The sequence below is a fragment of the Camellia sinensis genome, chromosome 8, assembly GCF_055761805.1.
Source record: "Camellia sinensis isolate YWXY chromosome 8, ASM5576180v1, whole genome shotgun sequence".
Lineage (NCBI taxonomy): Eukaryota > Viridiplantae > Streptophyta > Magnoliopsida > Ericales > Theaceae > Camellia > Camellia sinensis.
The window spans coordinates 44,583,409-44,606,162 of record NC_138968.1 but is presented as its reverse complement, the minus strand read 5'-3'; the positions used below and the strand labels follow the sequence as shown (position 1 = coordinate 44,606,162).

The window sequence follows — 22,754 nt, the reverse complement described above, 5'->3', positions numbered from 1 at the left end:
TTACGCACAAATGGAGCCACTAAGATTTGAAATACATAGTAAAGATGGTCAAAATGAATATGCAAAGCTATGTCAAACACCCGTTTGGTTGTGGATCAGACCTTTTTATGGTCTTGCGAAGTACGAACAAGCTTGGCCCACCCATCCAGAGACCTAAAGCAAAAACTCAAAGGTTAAATACCAACTAGTCCCGCTAAGTAGACTTAAATACCTATAAGTTCTATTGACTTTTGAGTGCACCATACCAATAAGTCCTACAATACCTATATTGCCCTCATTAAGTTCTTATCTATAATTCTTTTATCTTGTCTTTTTTTTTTTTTTTTTTTAGCTTCTGTCTTTATCTCTACGTCTCTCTATCTTCAAAGAGCCTCACACCACCATTATTTCTAGCCACTACCATTTCCATCGTTGTCGATCACCGTCATCCATTGGCTACCACTGTTATCATCATCTACTTGCTACCACTATCGTTGTGGCTCATTGGCTACTGCCACAGTCTATACTCTACTATCGCGGATCCACCAACATCATTTACGAACCATATCTACTATCACCGATCTACATTCTATCGTCGATGATCTAAACTCTTGTAACAACCCCAACCTATGATTAACGTTAATCCATAATTTAATATGCCTAATAAGTTATTAAGACCAGATTTTGAATTAATTGCATATGTGTTGCATAATTTGTGATTTTATCTGTTCATCATAGGCACATCTGTTTGAATTTCTATATTGTTCTGTAAATCGAAGGCCTTATCGGCATCCAATCATGAAATTGGCTTGATATATGTGCTATTTGGGATTTTTAGAACATTATGGTAGGCTCAATTGAAATTCGATTCGGAACGATTAAATTAGATTAATTTAATACCCATTTGATTAGTTTTAATAAACCAACATTAATGAAGCCTATGTAAGGTACCTATTGTCTCCACTTATCTTTCTTTCCTTCATTCAACACATTCTTGAGCCTATACACACACTTAACCGTGAGAGTGAGGGAAGGTGAAGAGATTGGAGTCAATTTGAAGCCAAGCTAGCAAGAATTAGAGGACTTTAGGAGAATTTAAGAGTTACAACTTCAACACAACTCATGCCTCTAAGTAAGAATTTCATCCTTAAACCTTGAAATCTAGACTATAATGCATGAACTCAAGAGAATTATGTTAATTTATGCAAAATTTGAGTTAGAACTTGGGAATTGTAAGTCATTCCATGCAGGCATGTCCATATCATGAAGTTTTGAAGTTCTTTTCATGAGAAATCTCACATGTATGTTCATATTTTGGTTGTAATCTAAGAATTCACCATGTTTTTGAGCTGAATATTTCATTTGGTTATGTTTTGGGAAGCTATGAACTCAAATTATGCATGCATATTATATTTATAGCATGTTTCTACACTTCAAGTTGAATTTTGCTCAATTAGCAAGCCATTGGGCCGTGATTTCTTGAAATGATCCTTAATTCATGTTGTTTTGAGAGTTTCCATGTATTTTCTTAAGTTTTGACCCAGAAAAATCTAGTTTTGGTGCTTAAAGATTAAGTTTTGAACTTGGAGATCAAATTTGGAAATTCCAAAATTTGCATCGACGCTCGGGCGTAGACGTTCACACTCGGGCGTAGACGTTCATGCTCGAGCAACCACTTTCAGTGCGTGCACTTCCATTCGAGCGACCAGAAGTACGCTCGAGAGTGAAATGCAAGCCCTCAGAAGTTCTTGTGTTTTGCAGCACGCTCGAGTGACAACAGTCACGCTCAAGCGAAGATCTAAGTCTCACGCTCGAGCGAGGATCAAGCGTCCGTCGAGCATAAAAATCAAATAACTAGTACTTTTTCAAAGTTTGCAGGCCGCTCGAGCGAGAAAAGTTGCACTCGAGCGAACCCTCACATTTTTCATGTCCGTTCGAGTGAGGAATCCATGCTCGAGCGTAGACCTTGTTTTCAGCAAGTTTCAGAAAATGTTTTCAAGTGCAATTTGCATCCTCATTTTATCCTAGGCATTCCTAGGCTAAGATTAAGACACCATAATGAGGATAAAGGGTAGAAACACACTAGGAACAAATGAAATAAGTTGTGTATAATCCAAACGTGTGTTTCAATGTATGTATCTGTCATGCTGTCTAGCTCATATGCCACAAGGAAACTGAATTGCCTGCTCAGTTTGTTTACTTGGAGCATCTATTATCAGTGAGTAATAACTTAATAAAGTTTTGCTCAAGTTAAATTTTTTTTAGTATATGAAATAAGATCTATTAAATGGAATGTCATGTTTTATACTATGAATGATTGTCCAACAATAACAAGCATTTATGAAATTATGCTATGATTCAAGTATGTTACAAGTGACATTATTCTATAATTCAAGTATGTTACAAGTTCCCTGTGATAACCCTGATTCGTATTATGCTAATTAATCTTAATTATGATTGTGGATATGTGTTTGATATGATTTTGAGTGCCATTTATATGAATATATGTGGTTATGAATTTCTATCTGTTCACCGTAGGAAAATCTGTTTGATTATCCGCTTTAGAATTTAAATTGAAGGCCTTATCGGCTACAGAAACTGAAATTGACTATGGCATTGTGATTGGTGTAATTTTTAGAGCCTACGGTGAAATTTAATTAGAAATTGATTCGGATCGAAATAATTAGATTAAATTGATTAATTTCAATTTAGTTAATTGGCCTTAATTAAATTGATTAGCCAAGTGTGTATATAAGGGCCTTATTACACTCAATTCTATCTCTTGAATTCATTTTGGCTGAGATTACATCCTAGAGAGAGAGAATGAACCGATTGTAGAGAGAGATGGAGCTCAAATTGGAGATTGAACTAAGCGCTTGGGAATTTGAAAGGCTACGCTTAACAGCTAGCTAGAATTGTGAAGATTGGAGCTCCTAGGTGAGTATTTGAGTATGAATTCATGGGTTTAAGTTTGTAATAATGTGAATTCAAGTTATATTGTAATCAAGAAAGTGAATTGTGTTGAATTGGGTGAGTTTGAAATTAAAATGCACATGCATGCATAGAATTGCCATGAATTGCTAAGATTTTGCATAATCAAGCATGAGGCATGTTGAACATGATGAATTGGGCACCGAATCATACATGCATGTATATTCCTAATGGGTTCCATGTTTTTGAACATCATTTGTGCCATTTAAAGGGGAATCGGAGTCAATAATTGTCATGCATGAATGATCCATGGAGATATGGAATTTGTATGAAGTTAAATACACGGGTTTTGAAAATTATGAAGTGAATTCAAGATAATTTATGAAGTGGGCCATGATTTTGGTTAATTGGTTCCAAATTACTCATGTTCTTGTGTTTTATGATGTCTCTCCATGTTTTTGCATCAAAAATATGAGTTTTGGGCCTTTGAATATTGAGTTTGAACTTGAAGAACAATTTTGGAAATTCCAGAATTTGGCGTGTCCGCTCGAGCAGGGAAAGCACCGCTCGAGCGTGGAATGTGAGTTCCCAAAACTTTTGTGGACTTTGATTCTCGCTCAAGCGAGGAGAGTCACGCTCGAGTGTCAATCGTATATGTTTGACCCTTAGCTTGAGCGTCCAAATTAGCGCTTGAGCATGAATATGAAGTAACCAGTACTTTTGCAAACCAAAGGGGTCCGCTCAAGCGAGGAAACCTGCGCTCGAGTGGGGAGCCCTGTTTCAGAAACTTTGTAAAGATGTTTTATGTTTCATTTTCCGTTCTCTTTCATTTCTAAGGGCTCTTAGGCATATATTAAGCATTGTAAATGAGTTAAAAGGATAAGAAAGAAGCCTAAGAGGGATGCATGACTTAAGAACAGATTGAATTGTTTGTAACCCATTATGTTTATAAAATGTGTAGGGTCAAGCACAAGGGCAAATCATCCAACGGATCACTGTAAGTAATATCTTAGTAAAGATATTTTCAAGTATGTTACTTTCCAAATGCTACTTCTATATAAGCTCTATGGATTTGTTGATTTGAGATATGAATGAGTATTCTATACGCCTAATTTGTATAAGGCCGTCGGACATGAATGATTGGGCTAAAGGCCGTCGGATATGAATGATTGGGCCAAAGCCTGTCGGACATGAATGATTGGGCCAAAGGCCGTCGGACATGAATGCAAAGATGGGCTAAAGGCTATTTGAATATGTCATTTGATACGTTGGAATACCGTGATGGGCCAAAGGCCGTTTGAATGAAAAGGATCATGATCATGAACATGAAATACGCATGGATATGAATATAAAGAGAATGGGTCCGAGACTGTTTGATACGCCTGATATGTTTGAATTGGGCCTAAGGTCGTTTGATGTGTTCGAATTGGACCAAAGGCCGTTTTGAATAAGAGAGTTGGTTGGACCAAAGGTCGTTTCGTGTAGATGGACCCGAGGTCGTATTGCTTTATATAAGAATTGGACTTGAGGTCATTTTGCATATGGACATGATGTGTTGGACCTAAGGTCGTTTTGCTTTGTTGAGATTTGTAAATCTGGCGTGAATGAGAATAGTGGTTCAAATGTGTATATTATAAGTATGATTCATTTATGAACGAATCTCATTCATTAACCTCTTTATTTTGATATTATTTACTGTGCGTTAGCTCACTCTCATTTATATGTATGTAGGTGAGCAAAAGGACGTCCAACCCCAGCCTTAGTGGAATTTAAGAAAGGAACCCGAGTTTGTGAAGTCAGCCCAGGTGCCTCACGCAAGAGGCCTTGTTTATAATTTCTTGTATTCCTTTTGCTATCTCTGTTGGTCATAATAGACCGTTTATGTCTATAAGCTATTGGTTTAGTTGACTATGTGTTTGAATGATCTTGGGTATACAAGATGTTAACTAATGATATGTGGTGTGGGTTATTATCAAATATATGTGAAATGTTTTGATATGCCATGTAAACATAGCTCATTGGACAAAATTTTTAAGTTTGCTTCCGCATCTGGCCCCATATTATTAATTATTAATTGATATCAGGTTTGAGGCCGTAGGCGATCTCATGATTACTGGTCGGTTATGACCTTAATCTATAGGGGAGGGTTTGGGTCATGACATTCCCATTACTGGAGGCTCCTTATGGAACTGAGAACCTATTTGTACTCGGCTGGAGGTTCCTAAGTGGAACTGACAAGTTTACAAGTTCCCAGTCCGGAGGTTTCTTTATAGAACTGACAAGTTATCCTTGCCTGACCAGAGGTTCTTCTATAGAATTGACAAGCATGATTTATGATACTCTGTTTATGATCTGGTAGCGCTAACGGATGTACTATGCAAGACTAAGCATGAACTCTAATTTATATATATATATATATGCGCAGAATGAGAATACGAACGTAAACTTTGATTTCAGAAATAGTTATGGAACATCATTCATTTACCTTTTTACTCTGTTATTATTCACTGGGCTACCGCTCACTAGTTATTTATTATGTATGTAGGTGAGCAAGCTCGTAATCAGGCTTAAGATGACGCTTGATGCATTTTTGTGTTTGTCAACCACCTTTTGCGCCTCACGAGGAGGTTCCAGATCAAGTCATGTTTTGTGGTATGTTAATATGAATGTATAAGACTGTTCCTTTGCTCTATGAATAAGTTTTTCTTTTATGTGTACATGAAGTGGCGTGTAAATACTGTACCTATGACGTCACTCGTATGTTTATAAAGTTTAAGATTTTCAGTTCCATGCCTGTCTGCACAGCTCGATGGAGTATGTATATTTCTTTATGTAATTATTTCCGCAGCCCCTAATTTCAAGTCAAGTCTTTAAGAGGCCTTCGGTAATCTAAGGATTACTGGCCGGTTACGACACTAAACCTATAGGGACGGGTTTAGTTTGTGACAACTCTATATTTTGATCTCTACTTTACCTTCTAGATCTACATTGATCTAGCTATTTTAATGGTGAAATCGACTTCAAATGACTCCAAGTAATAGTGTTTTCTAGATCTCACCCCTTCTTTCTTATCACTGTCTCTTTTCTCAAAGGAAATTTGCTTCAAATTTATTGATCAGTGATAAATTTATCAATCTATCTTGTTTTGTATGTACATGTATGAGGGGTATGTCTTGTGAGCAAGTTATTGTTAGTGTGAATGATTGAATGAATTAGATTTGGTGTTTGTAATTTTTTTTATTTTTTGTATACAAATCACTTAGTGATAAATTTACCACTAACATCGAACATGTCAGTCATAAATTTATCATTGAATGTGTTTTTTTGATTATTTTGTTGATCTTATATTGATCTATGGCGGTAAAAACTAATGTAAACTATTTTTTGGTAAAGACATTATTTTTCCTCCTCATCTCTCTCCCTCATTCTCCTCTCTCTCTCTCTCTCTCTCTCTCTCTCTCAAGGTGGTGGCAGTAGCGATGTAGTGGAGATGAACATTTGTTTTTGTTGGAAAATGGAAATAATAATGTCTTCAAAATTCACGAGAGATTGGAGGTGGTTGCTGGTAGTAGGAGATAATGGCTATAGGTGGTCGCTGGTAACCCGAGGTAATTGCTGGTAGTGGGGTCATGATAGTGGTGTTATGGTTGATGTGTTATATGATATAAGGCAGGGGTATTTTGGAGATATTGATAGTTAAAAAAAGTTATAGGACTTGTAGATAACTCCGGTCAAAAGGATCGGCCCCGTGAGTGTCTCAAAAGTCAATTGGAGGCCTTTTTTTTTAATATTATTTAAATTTAAATTTAAATTTAAATCATTGCAATTTTTTACTGTAGCTAATTGTGTAAAACTCATTTTTCACTTTAATTTTTATGATTAAAAAAATTGAGTTATTTAAAACCTTTATGAAGGCTATGAAAATGAAAAGAAATAAAAAGTGTAAATTATCCAATAAATAGAATTTATAAGTTCAAAGAAGGCAATGATATATATATATATATATATAATCATGTGAAAATTGAGGACTAAACTTGTAGAATTTATTCTAAATTTATGAATGCATTTTTCAAAGCAGAGTTTATTAAATTAACAAATTGGATGCTTTCAAAATATATGGAATTTTTTTTTATGTGGACTTCCAATATATGTAGAACAGGGTTCTCTTTAGAACTTTTTATCATTCAACTATTATCCAATAGCTAATCTAAAGGCCCAGATAATGGTTGGATAAGAAAGTATTAGAGAGGATTCGAATCCAATATATATATGACATGTATTATATTCATGGGTGGCCCCTTTTATTATTGTTTTCTAATTTTGTGGAGGGCTTTTCCAAAATCAAATATTTTGAAAAAAAAAAAGATGGATAAATAATACAGAACGAAGAGAGTATATGTACATATTTTTTAACGGTTCAGTTCGGTTCTAAACCAAAACCAGCCATGTGAGGTTTTGCTTTAAGAACAAGCATGTGTTAAAATCTTTTAATAAAAATAAACTATTGTTTAATTATTTTTTGTTACAAATTTAATGTGGTTTAACTATTTTAATTATAATATTTATACTCAATATTATTACAAGAATAAAAATACTTTATTACATTGGTTACAAGTTTTATATGAAAATCAATATGACATTTATACTAAATGAATTGGTGGTTGTTTTATATACACTGAATTACACATCATGGAACCGGAAAAAATATTTATAAAAAAAAAATTGTATTTTTAAATATTTTATCCTGACATCACATGAAAGGCACAAGTTATTATTACAATATGCTTAAGTTTTGTATTTTGATAATTTTTTTAAAATTTCAACTATTATTTTATGAAATTAAATAGAATAAATCATTTGATACATGATAGTATTATGTAGTATGATATGTATCATTTTTTGATTTGTTATACACCCAATGACGTCGACTCTAATTCTATTACCATATCATTTTGGATGAATTTATGAATCTTTAACATTTCTTCCGAATTTAAAAAAAAAATATGATGTGTAGCTTTTCTCAATAGATAAATATAAAATAAATATTAAGATAACTTTCCAATCTAAAAAGAACTATTAAGATAAGTCACTATACTAATAAAGAAGTAGAAGAAAATACATACATATACAAATGACTAATTTTATTAATACATAAATCATACTTGTATAACAAATGATCAATTTTATTCATAAATAAATCATTAAGTAAATTAACAATTTTTAATGATATGAACAATATTTTTCAACAAACCATTTTATTAATAAATAAATCATTAAGTCAATTAATAATTTTTCATGATATAAGAAATATTTTTCAATAAAAAATTTTGATAATTTATTATTGCATAGGAGAATATTTTTTTTCTTGGATATTGTGTTAAATTAGAATTTATAGGACCAATTCATATTTTAAACAAACTTTATAGGTGCATTTGTAATTTGCTTAAAAAGAAAAGATTTACATTTCATAATTGACTAAGAATATTTGCGTAATTATGAGAAAAATATATTTCATAATTGATCAAGAATATTTGCATACTTACTGTAACGCCCTCAAAATAAACCCATTATATGTATATCAGCAACATGCATTATTTAAAGAAAACAATTTATTAATTCATTCATCAGAGTATTACTAAATAAAAACATTACATGTAACTTCAAATTAGATGCCCTAGGGGCTTACATCTTTCCAAGCCAACACTTGGACACAAAATAGGAGTTCTAACTCAAATACAAATAAAGCCCTAGACTTGATTATTAATCAAATTAAAACAAACAACTAAAGATAGTCTTCAAAATCCAAATCCTTCAAAGCTAAGTCCAGGGAGGTAGCTTATCACCTGGACCTGAAAATGATGTTCCCATAAAGGATGAGCCACAGCCCAGTAGAAATATACTAAATCAAATATAAGCATTGAATAAAGCATTAGTATTTAATAGATGGTTAACCAAGATAATCAATAACATCATTATACAGTCTCATGACACTAATGTCTAAAACACGTTTTACTTTCCAACATTATCAATATGGCTCAAACCCTGGCCAAACTTACAACAGTGAACTATATATATATCATATTCACATTCTTCCAATGTCAACAAACAATTGAGACTCAGGCTCAAATCAAAGCACTTCATACTTCTAGTTTGATACACATTTTAGTGCTGTATCAATAAAACACTTCGATATAAATAAGCACACATAAAAGTGATGCTAATGGAGTCCATCCCCTATCTCCTCCCAAACAAAATCCGGTTTAGAGGTCCATCCCCTATCTTCCCCTAAACCGTGGAGTACATCCCCTATCTCCTCCCACACAAAACAATGTATGCAAACACATAACATATACAACACACAATCAATACACATAATGTCTGGACTAATTCAGCAGTCAAAATTGATGACTTAATCAATGATTAGTTTCAGTTATCCCTAATCCACATGCAGTGTCTACAACAAGCACGACTATCCTCCACCGATAGCCCAAAACAGTTATTTCTAGACTTGGAAATAAATATACCAACAATTCAATAGGCGAGTGATTTACATTATCCAACTACACCATTTAATCAATAAATTTCTCAATTTCATGAATTTAACCAAATTCCCAAATTCCCTTAAATTAATTATACAAATTAATTAATTAATACAACTAGGGTTTTTTTCCCAAAATTATCAAAGTAACCCCAACATATCAATATACCAAAACTTAGAACAAAACTTATGGAATGGAGTAGGAAATCCCTACCTCGAAGAAATAGCCCCAAAAGAGAAGATGGAGATGAAGACCCAAACTCCAAAGTGCCCCAAACTACCAACAATTCAGATTAAAACGAAGCCCTCGACTCACACACTTTTTAATGAAGGATCTAGGGTAGAAACACACCCTAAGTGGATCAAATCTAAGAGAGAAGGTGAACAGGGTGAGAGAGAAGTCGGACCTTAGGGTTTGGAATCTAAAAAGAGGATGAAAACTGATTAAAAACCCGCTGCTGTCTAATTAAACTGGACAGGCTCGCTCGAGCGAAGACTTGGTCGCTCGAGCGACCAGACACAAGAAATCCTCGCTCGAGCAAAGAAAAGCTCGCTCGAGCCAAGAATGCAATGCTACAGGTCCATACTGGACACAAACGCTCGCTCGAGCTAAGAAAATCTGGCTCGAGCCACCAAACACAAAATACAACCCTCGCTCGAGCGACCAAGTACTCGCTCGAGCGACCAACCAAAAAAACTGGACAGCAACACTTGGTTTCCGAACCCAACCAACCTGAAACAAACCTGCCCAACACATCCTATAACTCCAAATAAGAAAATAAAGAATGACAATAACAATTATACAATGACAGAATCTACGGAACCTAAGTCCGGATACAATAATCAAATGGGAAAAGACCGGGGTTGCTATACTTACAAAAAAACCTATTGCATAATTGACCGTGAATATTTGTATAATTACAAAAAAAAAAAAAACTTTTATTTAACATATAAACCACCATTAATAAATTACTTAAGATGGAAAGGTCAAATAGAGGGGAAAAAAAAAAAAAAAGACGACCTATAAAAAAGAAGGAGCTTCTTATATATATGTATATATATATTGTTATATACGGAAATAATTTTTTATTTTAAATATAAATGTTTTTTAAAAATAAAATAGTGAAATTAGTCTTGCCGATACTTTGAATCAGAAAACAGTGGCCCCCATCTGTAGGCACGATAATGACCTGAGAAGGGGCCTCATCAGGTAGTTATTATCTTCTTCTTCTCTTATTTATTTATTTTGTATTCAAACAGGTAGCTATTATCAGGTGATTCTTGGAGGGAGTATAATTATGTAAAAGATAAATCTCATTCTCTTTACGTTGTGTTTGGTTAGAAGTTTTAAAAAGAGATAAAAAATATATATATAAAAGTATATAAAATATAAATATATTTTATTTATATTTTACTTATCTTTTTCCGTTTTATTTTTTAAATCACTCAACCAAATACTTCTCTCAACTCTAACTTTTTTGTTGGCTTCTATTATCAAACTTTGACTGAACAACACTCATGGTGCACTTTTGTTGGCAAGTCATTGTTTATGGATTATCCAAATAGACACATTTAGCTATGCAACAGTGACTGCTGTGCACCCCCCCATAACAGCCATTCCAAATTCATAAAATTCAATTTCTCTATGAGAATTCTATTTTTATTTTTAGATTCAAAGTTTTGTATCCATAGATTCAGAATTATTTTTTGCCTATTGAAATGATTTCTAATTTTCGTGTATATTCTGTTTCTAACAAGTCCTATAAATATTGAGAAAAACAGATAGGCAAATAGCATAAAACTCAGCCATGTTTCAACATTTTGAATGTAGTGACTAAGGAACAAGAAATTTTGGTTGTGCTTAAGGAGCAACATGATGAGTAATTAAGGAATTGAAATATTGCATTGGGAGTGAAACATCAGATGCTATATATGTGTAAGGGTAAAATGCACTTTGTACAAATTTCATTTTGATCCCTACATATCAAATTATAGTAGCCAAGCCATGCACTTCTAGTCAAGTGTTTATGTCTTCCTTATGTTACTCCATTGTATAATTTCTTAACAAAATCAAATTATGTGACAAGCACATGACTATGAAATGAGAGTAAAAGAAAAAAATCATTTCTATTTTCCACCGATACACACTTTGTCTCACATGTTAAGCATGTGAGAGTTATATATATATATATATATATGTTCATATACTAAAAATAAAGATAAAGAGGTAAGAAAATATAGTTTTTGAAATAGCAAATTCGAAAAAATTGAAAAGGAATAAATAGAAGACTATTGTGAAAAACAAAATTTCGTGATTCCAATTTCTGTAAAACCCTAGTTTATTTCCTTAATCATTCACAATTTGCATTTTGTTTTAGCTGAGTACAATCATAATTTGATGTAAATTTTGGAATGAAATCTTTATAAAGGAAAATCGAGGTGCTTTTTCTCTTTTGCCCTTATTTCATAGTCATATGTTTGTCACATGACTAGATTCTGTTAAAAACTTCAACAATGGAGTAACAGGAGAGAGATTGACACTTGACTAAAAGTGCAATGGGTTGACTGTCACAATTTAATGTGTAGAGATCAAAATAATGTTTGGTGCACAGATAGGATATGTACCTCGAGGATTTGTTTGAGATGTAGAAGCTGTAGTAGGTCTTATTATTAACATATTTCCAGACACAGATCCGTGCCCATATGTATCCTTGTTTCGGACAATACCAAAAAAGAGAGGAAAAAATTTAGCATTACTTTTTACATTATTAGTTTGTTGCCATCACAATTTGATTTAGTTTCTTGCAAGCTACTTCTAAGGTAATGCTGCAAAACATAGTGGGTTCACAAATTCGTTCAATTGATGAATGAGCAGCAGGAAAAATAAATAAATAAACTTTATTCACCAAAGTTCATAAACCAAGTAGAAAGCAATGGGACTTACATTAGGCACACCCATTTCATCAAATGTCGTCCTTTTAAACTTGTATCGGGGACTAGATGAATTTCAATTAATTGAATCCAAAGTTCAATTAATTGAATCCGTCGTTTAATCAGCAATTTTCAGCTATATTTCATCTGTTGACGGTGTCCATCCTCCTCTAGCAATCTTTGAACAAAAGGGTACTCGTGCTAAACTAAGCTATCTGGGCCTTCTAATGCTTCTTCATTTAACGGTTTCGGCACATGGAGATTAACCTGCATGCAAGACGCATTCAAAGGTCATTTGGAGATAAATATCATGGCATTGTAAAAGACCATCATCATATTTCCATCTACTTTTTTACTCTATTTTTTAATCTATACATACCAATCATCTTCTTGACACATCACTGAATTTATAAAGTATGTTTAAAAGTGGACTTGTATATCATTTTCTTAATATAAATTCTATCATTTTGCATCTAAGAGTAAATGAATAATAACAATAATAAATAGAGAATTTAAAATTAAATGTCGATTACATAATTGGAAATTTCAAATCAGTTAGATAATAAAAAAATAAATAATAAGTCATTTTTTTTAGGGCAAGTATGTCTTCTATTTGATGTATGTCTTTTTTTATGTGTGAAACTTGCATCTAAATTTTTTTTATGGTACACTTTCTTTTAAGCAAATGATATACAAGTTCATTTTCTAAATTCACTTTTTAGAATCAAATATCTGTAAATGAAATGATTGATTGATAATTAGAGAAGATATGATAGAGATAGAGAGCAGTCTTATATATTCTAATAAACTGTCACAATTGGGTCTAATTTTTGGACCTAAGTAATACCACCAAGACATTTACTAATAAATCTTATATCCATAACTTATGGACTATTTCCTATAAATATTCTTATGATCACTTAAGTCCTTTTCTATGTAAAATGACACAATTACCACAAAATTTCAAATATTAGGTGGTAACCATCTGTTCGTAGTGTTTGCCATTTAATGAATCATACATTTGAAAAAAAATTAATAAGGTATTAGTAAACATACTATGGTGATATGGGTAATCTCACATCAAAATCTCTCAAATATGACGTGTTGATAAATATTAATTCTTGTCGTTTAATTGAATAACATTTAGAAAAAGTTTAATAAGATATTAATATACATACTATGGTAATATGAGTAATCTCACACCATAATCACTCAAACTTCACATCAAAATTTCCCCAATATGGAGCAATTTCACATTAGAATTGAATGACACATTTAAAAAAAAAGTTTCAAAAGATATACGGTAATATGAGTAATCTCACATTAAAATCAAATGTAAATACTATGGATAATCATATAACAACAGTAATTCCAAACATATAAGATTATGAATAATAAATAAGGGTATAAAGGATCTGATAAAATAACTTCCTAAGTAAATAGGACTTATGTAGCTTTAAAAAAAAATCATATAAATTTTTGATACATATGCTTTTGAAACAAGACTTTTGAGTAAATTTCTCTCTTTTAATCTGTCCCACTAATACACAATTCACCCAAATATTAAAGCGAGACTTGTGTGTATGTTCCATCTTGTGGATCCCACTATCTGTTAGTATAGCGATCCCGGTCTTTTCCCATTTGATTATTGTGTCCGGACTTAGGTTCCGTAGATTCTATCATTGTATAATTGTTGTTGTCATTCTTTATTTTCTTATTTGGAGTTATAGGATGTGTTGGGCAGGTTTGTTTCAGGTTGGTTTGGTTCGGAAACCAACAGTTGCTGTCCAATTTTTGGGTTGGTCGCTCGAGCGAGTACTTGGTCGCTCGAGCGAGGGTTGTTTTTGTGTTTGGTGGCTCGAGCCAGATTTTCTTAGCTCGAGCGAGCGTTTGCGTCTGGTTTGGACCTGTAGCATTGCATTCTTGGCTCGAGCGAGATTTTCTTTGCTCGAGCGAGTATTTCTTGTGTCTGGTCGCTCGAGCGACCAATTCTTCGCTCGAGCGAGCCTGTCCAGTTTATATACGCAGCAGCGGGTTTTGATCAGTCTTTTTCATCTTCTTTTTTATTCCAAACCCTAGGTCCGACTTTTCTCTCTCCCTACTCACCTTCTCTCTTAGATTTGATCCACTTAGGGTGTGTTTCTACCCTAGACCCTTCATTAAAAAGATAGAGTGAGTCGAGGGCTTCCATTTAATCTGAACATTTGGCGATTTGGAGCACTTTGGTATTTGGGTATTCATCTCTGTCTTCTCCATTTGGGTTGTTTTCTTCGAGGTAGGGATTTCCTACTCCACTTTATAAGTTTTGTTCTAAGTTTTGGTATTTTGATAAGTTGGGGTTACTTTGATAATTTTGGGAAAACCCTAGTTGTTTAAATTAATTAATTTGAATAATTAATTTAAGGGGATTAGGGAATTTGGTTAAATTCATGAAATTGGGAAATTTATTGCTTAAATGGTGTAGTTGGATAATGTAAATCACTCGCCCATTGAATTGTTGATATATTTATTTCCAGTCTAAGAAATAACTGTTTTGGGCTATCGGTGGAGGATAGTCGTGATTGTTGTAGACATTGCATGTGGATTAGGAATAACTGAAACTAATCACATTGGTTAAGTCATTAATTTTGATTATTGTATTGATACAGAAAATACGTGTATTGATTGAGCATTGCATTTGCATACATTGTTTTGTGTGGGAGGAGATAGGGGATGTACTCCACGGTTTAGGGGAAGATAGGGGATGGACCTCTAAACCGGATTTTGTTTGGGAGGAGATAGGGGATGGACTCCATTAGCATCACTTTTATGTGTGCTTATTTATATATAAGTGTTTTTATTGATACAGCATTAAAATGTGTATCAATCTGGAAGTATGAAGTGTTTTGATTTGAGCTTGAGTCTCATTTGTTTGTTGATATTGGAAGGATGTGATTATGATATATATAATTCACTATTGTAAGTTTGGCCAGGTTCTGAGCCATGTTGATAAAGTTGGAAAGTAAAACGTGTCTTAGACAATAGTGTCATGAGACTGTAAAATGGAGTAATTGATTATCTTGGTTAACCATCTGTTGAATGCTATTGCTTTATTCATTGCTTATATGTGGTTTAGTATATTTTTACTGGGCTGTGGCTCACCCTATATGGGAACATCATTTTCAGGTTCAGGTGATAAGCTACCTCCAAGGACTTAGCTTGGAAGGGACTTGGATTTTGAAGACTATCTTTAGTTAATTGTCTTTATTTAGTAGTACATGTAAACATCCAAGCCTAGGGCTTTTCTTGTATTGAGTTAGAACTCATCTTTTTGTATCCAAGTGTTGGCTTGGAAAGATGTAAGCCTATAGGGCATTTTATTCGATGTTACATGTAATGCTTTTATTTAGTAATACTCTGGTGAATGAATTAATAAATTGTTTTCTTTAAATAATGCATGTCAATGATAGATATATAATGGGTTTATTTTGAGGGCGTTACAGTTAGTAAACAAATTTCATTTAGTGATCAAGTAAGACTTGTCCCATTCTTAGTAAAACTAAAGATTTTGAACCAAAAATTCTACAAATAAATTACATCTTCTAAGAAATTTACGCTAAAAGATTTTAATGTCTTAAGTCCTTTACTTATATTTCTTATTGCGAAAAAGACTTCTTCAACATTTTACCCCTTTCTTCTACAATATTCTCATTTTTTTTCTCTTTCTTTTCTCTTTCCTTTTCTTTATTCTCTCTCTCTCTCTCTCTCTCTCTCTCTCTCTCTCTCTTATACGCGCGCGCATACACACATAATATCTAGCCATTGAAGACAGCACAACATCATCTCCACCATCTGTATTGTATGTCGCTAGCATTCATCGTTTCCACTATTCGCCAGCACCTCAAATCTATCATTGCTAACTACCATCCTTACCATCAACCTCCAGCATCTTAGATTCGATATTGACGAATTCAAATTTGGGAACAATGATCTTAGATCGAAAACCTTAGATTTGAGATTGAGAATATCAAATTTGTCAGAAGAAGACTGCTAGAGTTGTCCATTCTCTCTCAATAGCAAACAATAAAATTTTAATGTTTACTATAGTAAACTTTTAATCTGTTGACATTATTCATTCAATGTTTTGATAAATTTTTCATTTAATATTTCTAGTAATAATTGTAAAATTATAGTAAGTATTGTGGTTAATGATGGTAATGTTGAAAATTTACTGTTTAATATTAAATTCATACAATAAAATTTTACTATCATATTAGACTAAAGTTTTACTGCCTACATAATAGTAAATTTGGAAGAAAAAAATCGTTATTTGCTAAATGGTGGTTGTGATGGTGCTAGTTCTCGTCGTCATCAAAAAATGATCATTCAAGATTCACGACAGAAAGTGTTAGTTAGAAAGTTGTTGGTGACCGACGATTAGAAAACAATCGCTAGTGGCAATTGATGACTGGAGGTCATGTTTCATTATGCCTATTAAACTATTGGAATGGAATAAGTTTTTATTTTTTTATTTTTCTTTTTAAGAGGCTAGTAACAAACAAGTTAAAAATTTACAAAGATCATGAGTGTTAATATTTGTGGCAGTGATGGTATGAGTCGTGGTAGTAGTGATGGTGGTGGTGGTAGCAGCATCGATGGTAGTGATAGCAGTTATAGTAAAATAATAGTTGTGGTAGTGGTAGATCGATGTGCATTTGTGGTGGTGGTAGTTATGGCGGCGGCGGTGGTGGTAGTGGTATGGTTTTTATGAAGATGGTAGTAATGGTGGTAAAGTAGTGGCTGTAGTGACAGAGGTAGTGATAATGGTGGGAGTAGTGGTTGTAGAGTAGTGGTTCTAACGATGGTGGTGGTGGTGGTTTTGTAGTTGTAGAGATCGTTGTAGTGGTTGTTGCGGTAGTGGTAGTAGTGGTGTAGTGGTTGTGGAGGTAGTGGTAGTGGTAGTGGTTGTAGCAGTGGTGGTAATAAGGTTATAGTTGTTCTGGCGACAGTGTTGGTGATGTTGTGGTAATGGTGGTGATGTGGTGGTTGTAGTTGTGGAAATGGTAGTTGTGGTGATGATAATGATGATGGTAGCATTAGCGGTGGTAGTGGTGATGGTAGGATGGTGGAAAGGGTGGTAGCAGAAGGGAATGGTGGTAATCACTAAATGGTAATATTTTATGTTGATTCTATGATGGAATTGAATTCCTTAGGCTTGAGAAAGGAATGGGTGTTTCTACATTTTGTTGAAATATTCATCCCATTGGAATGACTATCCCACACTTAGATAAGTCCTACCAAACAAGTGAAATGTAATGCAAAGCTAGAATTGACATTTCATTCCAGTCCATCACATCATACCAAACGTGTAGTGTTGAAAAAATGTATTGAAATGTGTAAACGTGTTTTGAGATATGTGAAAAGTATATTGAGACTATAAATAAATAAATAAGACAAATTTAAATTAATAAACTTTAAATTGAGTTTATAATGTATGGGGATGTCAATAAGAAGAAGAAGGTACACTTATTAAATTGGGAGACATATCAATAAGTAAAAAAATCAAGGGCTTAGGCTTTCGGAAAACCATCAAGTTTAATGAATCGCTTCTTTGCAAATGGTGGTGGAGATTTGCAACCGAAGACAATGCACTTTAGAGAAGGGTTATTTGTGCAAAAATTAATATGGATCAATCTACTTGGTTACCATGTTTATCTGGATGGGGAACTTGCTCTGTTATTTGGAGAAACACTGTTTCATTGGACAGAATTAACTCTTGGGTTTTCAATCAATTCATGGCCTACACTTGTCTCAAACTTGGTGTTGGAGTTAGATTAAAGTTCTGGAAAGATGTATGGCTTACAAATTCTCATTTACCCAATGTTTATCGAAGACTTTACTCTCTTGTTGTAGATAAAGACTCCTATATTTGACACTACTCCAGAACAACATCTAACTCCAACCAACTTGTATAGACCATTGAATATAGGAGAAACTTAAGAACCTGAGAGGGAGAACTTCATTTTGATCTAATTCATTGTCTGCAACAGTCTGTTCATCCCAGAGATAGATTTAAGGATTCATTGTTCTGGAAGCATCCTTCTTCATACTCTTTTATAGTCAAAGCACTTTATATGGCCTTTGAAGAGTCTTTAAATCTTTCGCTATTTTTTATTTTGAAGCTATGGCAGTCAATCGCACCACTAAAGATTAAAGCTTTTGGATGGTTGGCATGGTGGAATAGAGTTGTAACATCGGACCTCCTCTTCAATCGACGCATTCTAAAAACCTCTATCCCTACTTTTTGTGGTCTTGAGATGAAATCAACTAACTACCTATTGCTTCTCTGTCAATCCTCTTGGAAGGTATGGACTGGTTGTATTAAATGGTAGGGCTTAAGTTGGGTTTGGCCAAGATCTGTGCATGATCTCTTATCATGGTGGTATGGGCATAGTTTTAAGCATTTGGTAAAAACAATCTACGAAGCACTACCATTAACAATTTTGCGGCTTCTTTGGTTAGCAAGAAATGATATATTGTTCCCAAAAAAAGAACCTAATTGGAAATAATTAATGGAATTGATGAAAGTAAAAACAACCACTTGGGTAAAATACTCGTACAATATCAATGAGTACTCGGTGAACGATTTCATCTTTTCTCTCGAAGGAATTATGTAACAATTCTGGAAATACAGGGTTCACTCGAGCACAAAAGTTAGCGCTTGAGCAGTCTTTTGAGGCATCCATTATCTTGCTCTACAAACATAAGATTCTGGGAGCTTGCGTTTTGCTCTCATATTTGAGGTAGGGGTACTTCTAATTTAGTATATCTATAATTTGAGATGTATATGTGGTAATTTCTTAGTTATATTGATAAATTCACTCGAGCAATACTTCTTGTGCTCGAGCGGTCTTTTGCAGTTCTGAACTTCTTGAAGGGGGTCATTGTTCGCTCGAGCAATTGTGTATGTTGTTATTCTTGCGCTCGAGCGATCTGTGCATATATCAGTTCGAGATAATACTATTTTCAGTCACTTTTTCACCTCTCTCTCTCATTCTCTAAACATTTCAAAACCCTAGATCTTCACTCACTCTCTCTAGTTCTTGTACTCTATCTCCTAATACTCTCAATTCGTTGATTTCTTCACCCTAGTCCTTTAGAGAAAAAGGTAGAGCACATCGAGGGCTTCGCTTTAATCGGAGTATTTATTGTTTTCGGCTTCGCCAAAGTTTGAATCTTATTCTCTCTTGTCTTTTACTTGGAGGTAAGGATTTTTTTCACTCTTTTATATGATTTTTAGCTTAGTTATTTGCTCTTTGAAAAGGGTTAATGATTTAGGGATTTTTAGGAAAACCTAGGGTTTGAGTTTGAAATCAAAAGAGAAGTTTTTCAAATGGGTTCTTGAAAATGGTTGTGGGGATATGGGTATGAATGAGTTATGTTAAAATGATGGATAATTTTTCTTAAAATTGATTTTGTAAGAAAATGGGATTTTGCCCTAAATTTTGGATATTTGGAATTGTGAAGGGAAATGAAAAATGATGTTGGATTTTGTACAATTGGAACAATGTTTATGTTGATGATAATGATAGAGTTGGATATGTAATATTACTCCCATTGTAAATGATGAAATTATATCTCTTGGTCAAAAACTATTTGTTAAATAAAAATATTTATTTTGGGCTATCGGTGGAGAATAGTCTTGATTATTGTAGACATTACATGAGGATTAAGTTAAATTGAAACTAATTTTTCATACATCGTGCACTGAGCATCATCTCTTAATAAACATTGTAAATGTATTGGTTTTGAGAAAAAGGGGTAAATACTTTGGTGAATCTGGTTAAGGGGTGTGGTTGTGGTTATGATGCTGGCCTATGTTTCCTTGGTGAAAGTCCAGAAACTTGTGCGGTTAAGTACTAATCCTTCTGGTTAGTACCAGTAAAATGGCTTTGGTAATGCTTGTATAGCCTACTTGCAACACATACCTAGAGATTCCCAATGTTTTGTATCCACTGCCCTATTTTCTGTATAAAAAGATTATTTTTCATGAATTCATTTATAATCTGACATTACATTATTTTGAGATGGAAAACAAGAAATGTTTGACAAATGGCATGCGTGTGCATTCACCTTATAATTTCTAATATTCATATGCTGTGTTGGAGTAGCTCTATTGGGTTTTGACTCACCCTATGTGGGAAACAACTTTCAGGTGCTGATGATATGCACCAAGGACGTAACTTGGAAGGACTTGGAGCTTAAGACTTCATTTTTGTTTTATTGATGTAATTATTTTTGTTTAAGCCTCAAGCTTTGCTTGTATTGGGTTTAAACTCATTTTGTTGTAATCAAGCATTGACTTGAAAAGTTATAGCCATTGGGGAATATAATTATTTGGTTTTACTTTTACTTTAAATCATGTATCCATGTGATATGCTATAGATTCAGAATCTAGGATTTATGAATATATATCACATATGTCATCTTCTGTAATGATCAAAGATATAACGAATAGATGATATGATATTGTTGAACAATTGTAGTAATGTTATGAGATAGGTTAATGCTATTTAGTTTGGGGTGTTACAACTTGGTGTCAAAGCCTCCGGGTTTGAATACTTTGGGATCGTGGTATATGGTTTTAACCGCAATGGGTTCTTTTGTTAGATGATATTAGAAATAGACATGGTACACTATATGATAACATGCTTATGTGACTAAATGAGTATGAGATTTAATTTCTTAGATATTGATTGGGTCTATGAGTTTCTAGAAGTTCTGTTAGAAGAGCCCTTGATCACTACTATTTCTAGCTGGAACTCTGGAAATGTTGTAGGGCAGTCACTATCTAGAAAGGAAGTTGTTGTGATTAGGTGCTTATGTGAAGTGAATTAATTGTTGTCCACAGTATTAGGACGTGAGTGAATTAGCTTCGGCACATTTGTAAATGTGCTTATTGTGTTACCTTTATTAGGATGTCAAGACGTGGACGTGGTGGTGGTAAGTATGGTAAGCCTAGGCGGCATGAGGTGCTTTTACCGGATAATATTTTGGCACAGGAGGAGGGAGTTGGTTAGGCCAACGTGGCTGAGCCAATTGGTCAATAAGCCGTGGGCGCTTTGGCTCGGGAAATGGCTAGTGCTTTGTAGGAATCCATAAATATTCTCAAGGCTGAGAATCAAGTCCAGGCCCATGTTGCTGAGACAGGGCCGTCTTTTCTGAAAAGGAATTCCTTCCGTTCGAGTTTTTAGGAGATCCGAATGAGCCACTGAAGGCAGATGAGTGGCTAGAGCAGATGGTGAAGACGTTCGAGATGCTTGGCATCGAGGACGATGGTTTGAGAGTGATCTTGGCATCTTTCCAACTAAAGGGAGATATGGGTCAATGGTGGAAGTATGCAAGAGGGCGCATTAGGGTGACTTGGGAGGCCTTTGTCAATGCCTTCCAAGACAAGTTCTTAACTTCTATTTCTAGGAAGAAGTTGAGGGATCAATTCTTGAAGCTCAAGCAACTGAACACGCCTATAGCAGAGCTTGAGGCAGCCTTTACTAATCTCTCTAGATTTGCACTAGAACTTGTGGCGACGGAGGAACGCCATTGTATCAAGTTCGAGAAAAGGCTAAGGATCGGGCTTCTTTTCAAGGTGGTTGAGTCTATGATTAAGGATTACGGTTATCTTGTGGAGGCAGCGGCTTACCTAGAGACCATGATTTAGGCGAAAGAGGGAAAGATAAGGGGCTCCAAGCAGAGGAGTCAAGAGGTTCAAGGGGAGACTCGGGACAACAAGAGGCAGAGGGGTTACACCCCAAAGCAATCCCAGACAGCACAGTTCAGATCCATTTTTCATGTACTGAGTTCTGGTGCAGAGAGAGGTAGTCAAGGTGTGATCACTTGCTTTAAGTGTGGTAAGCTGGGCCACAAGTCTTCAGTTTGCACGCAAAGAGGAAAAGGGCAACAGTCTACACCGTCTATGGCTCGTTCACAGAACTAGAGTTAGGGGAATGGGCAACTGCTTACCTTTTATCAGTGTGAACAGTCGGGCACTTGAGGAGGTTTTTCCCTCAAGAAGTGGCACATCTGGTGTGTTCGGTTCGAGGCAAATACAAAGCCATCATATAACGTTTCTAGTTTAGATGTTTTGGATCCAGGTTTTATTGTCATATATAGTTATCCATGTCTTGTTTCCCCTTATATCTATTTGAGTTTGGCTTTTGGGATGTGTTGATTGCGTTTAGAATAGGTTGGTAGCTTGTTTTTCAAACTTTTGTTGCCTAGATTTTTGTTCCTTCGCTCGAGCGAAGCTTCTTGCCCTCGAGCGATCTTTGTGAACCTCCAGTACTTTTGCAGGTCTGTGAAACTACTGGGGGTTTGTATTCTTTGCACGAGCAAAGCT

At 34.4% G+C, this 22,754-nt stretch overlaps 1 long non-coding RNA gene across 1 annotated transcript in view; it reads right to left on the bottom strand.

Moving 5' to 3' along the window:
* LOC145788997 (uncharacterized) overlaps nt 1–12,158 on the bottom strand; it is a 185,020-nt gene extending 172,862 nt beyond the window's left edge. The window contains exon 1 of the long non-coding RNA XR_014337642.1: nt 12,074–12,158. This is a non-coding gene — a long non-coding RNA (uncharacterized LOC145788997). The remainder of the gene's footprint in view (nt 1–12,073) is intronic.
* Between the last annotated feature and the right edge of the window lie 10,596 nt (nt 12,159–22,754).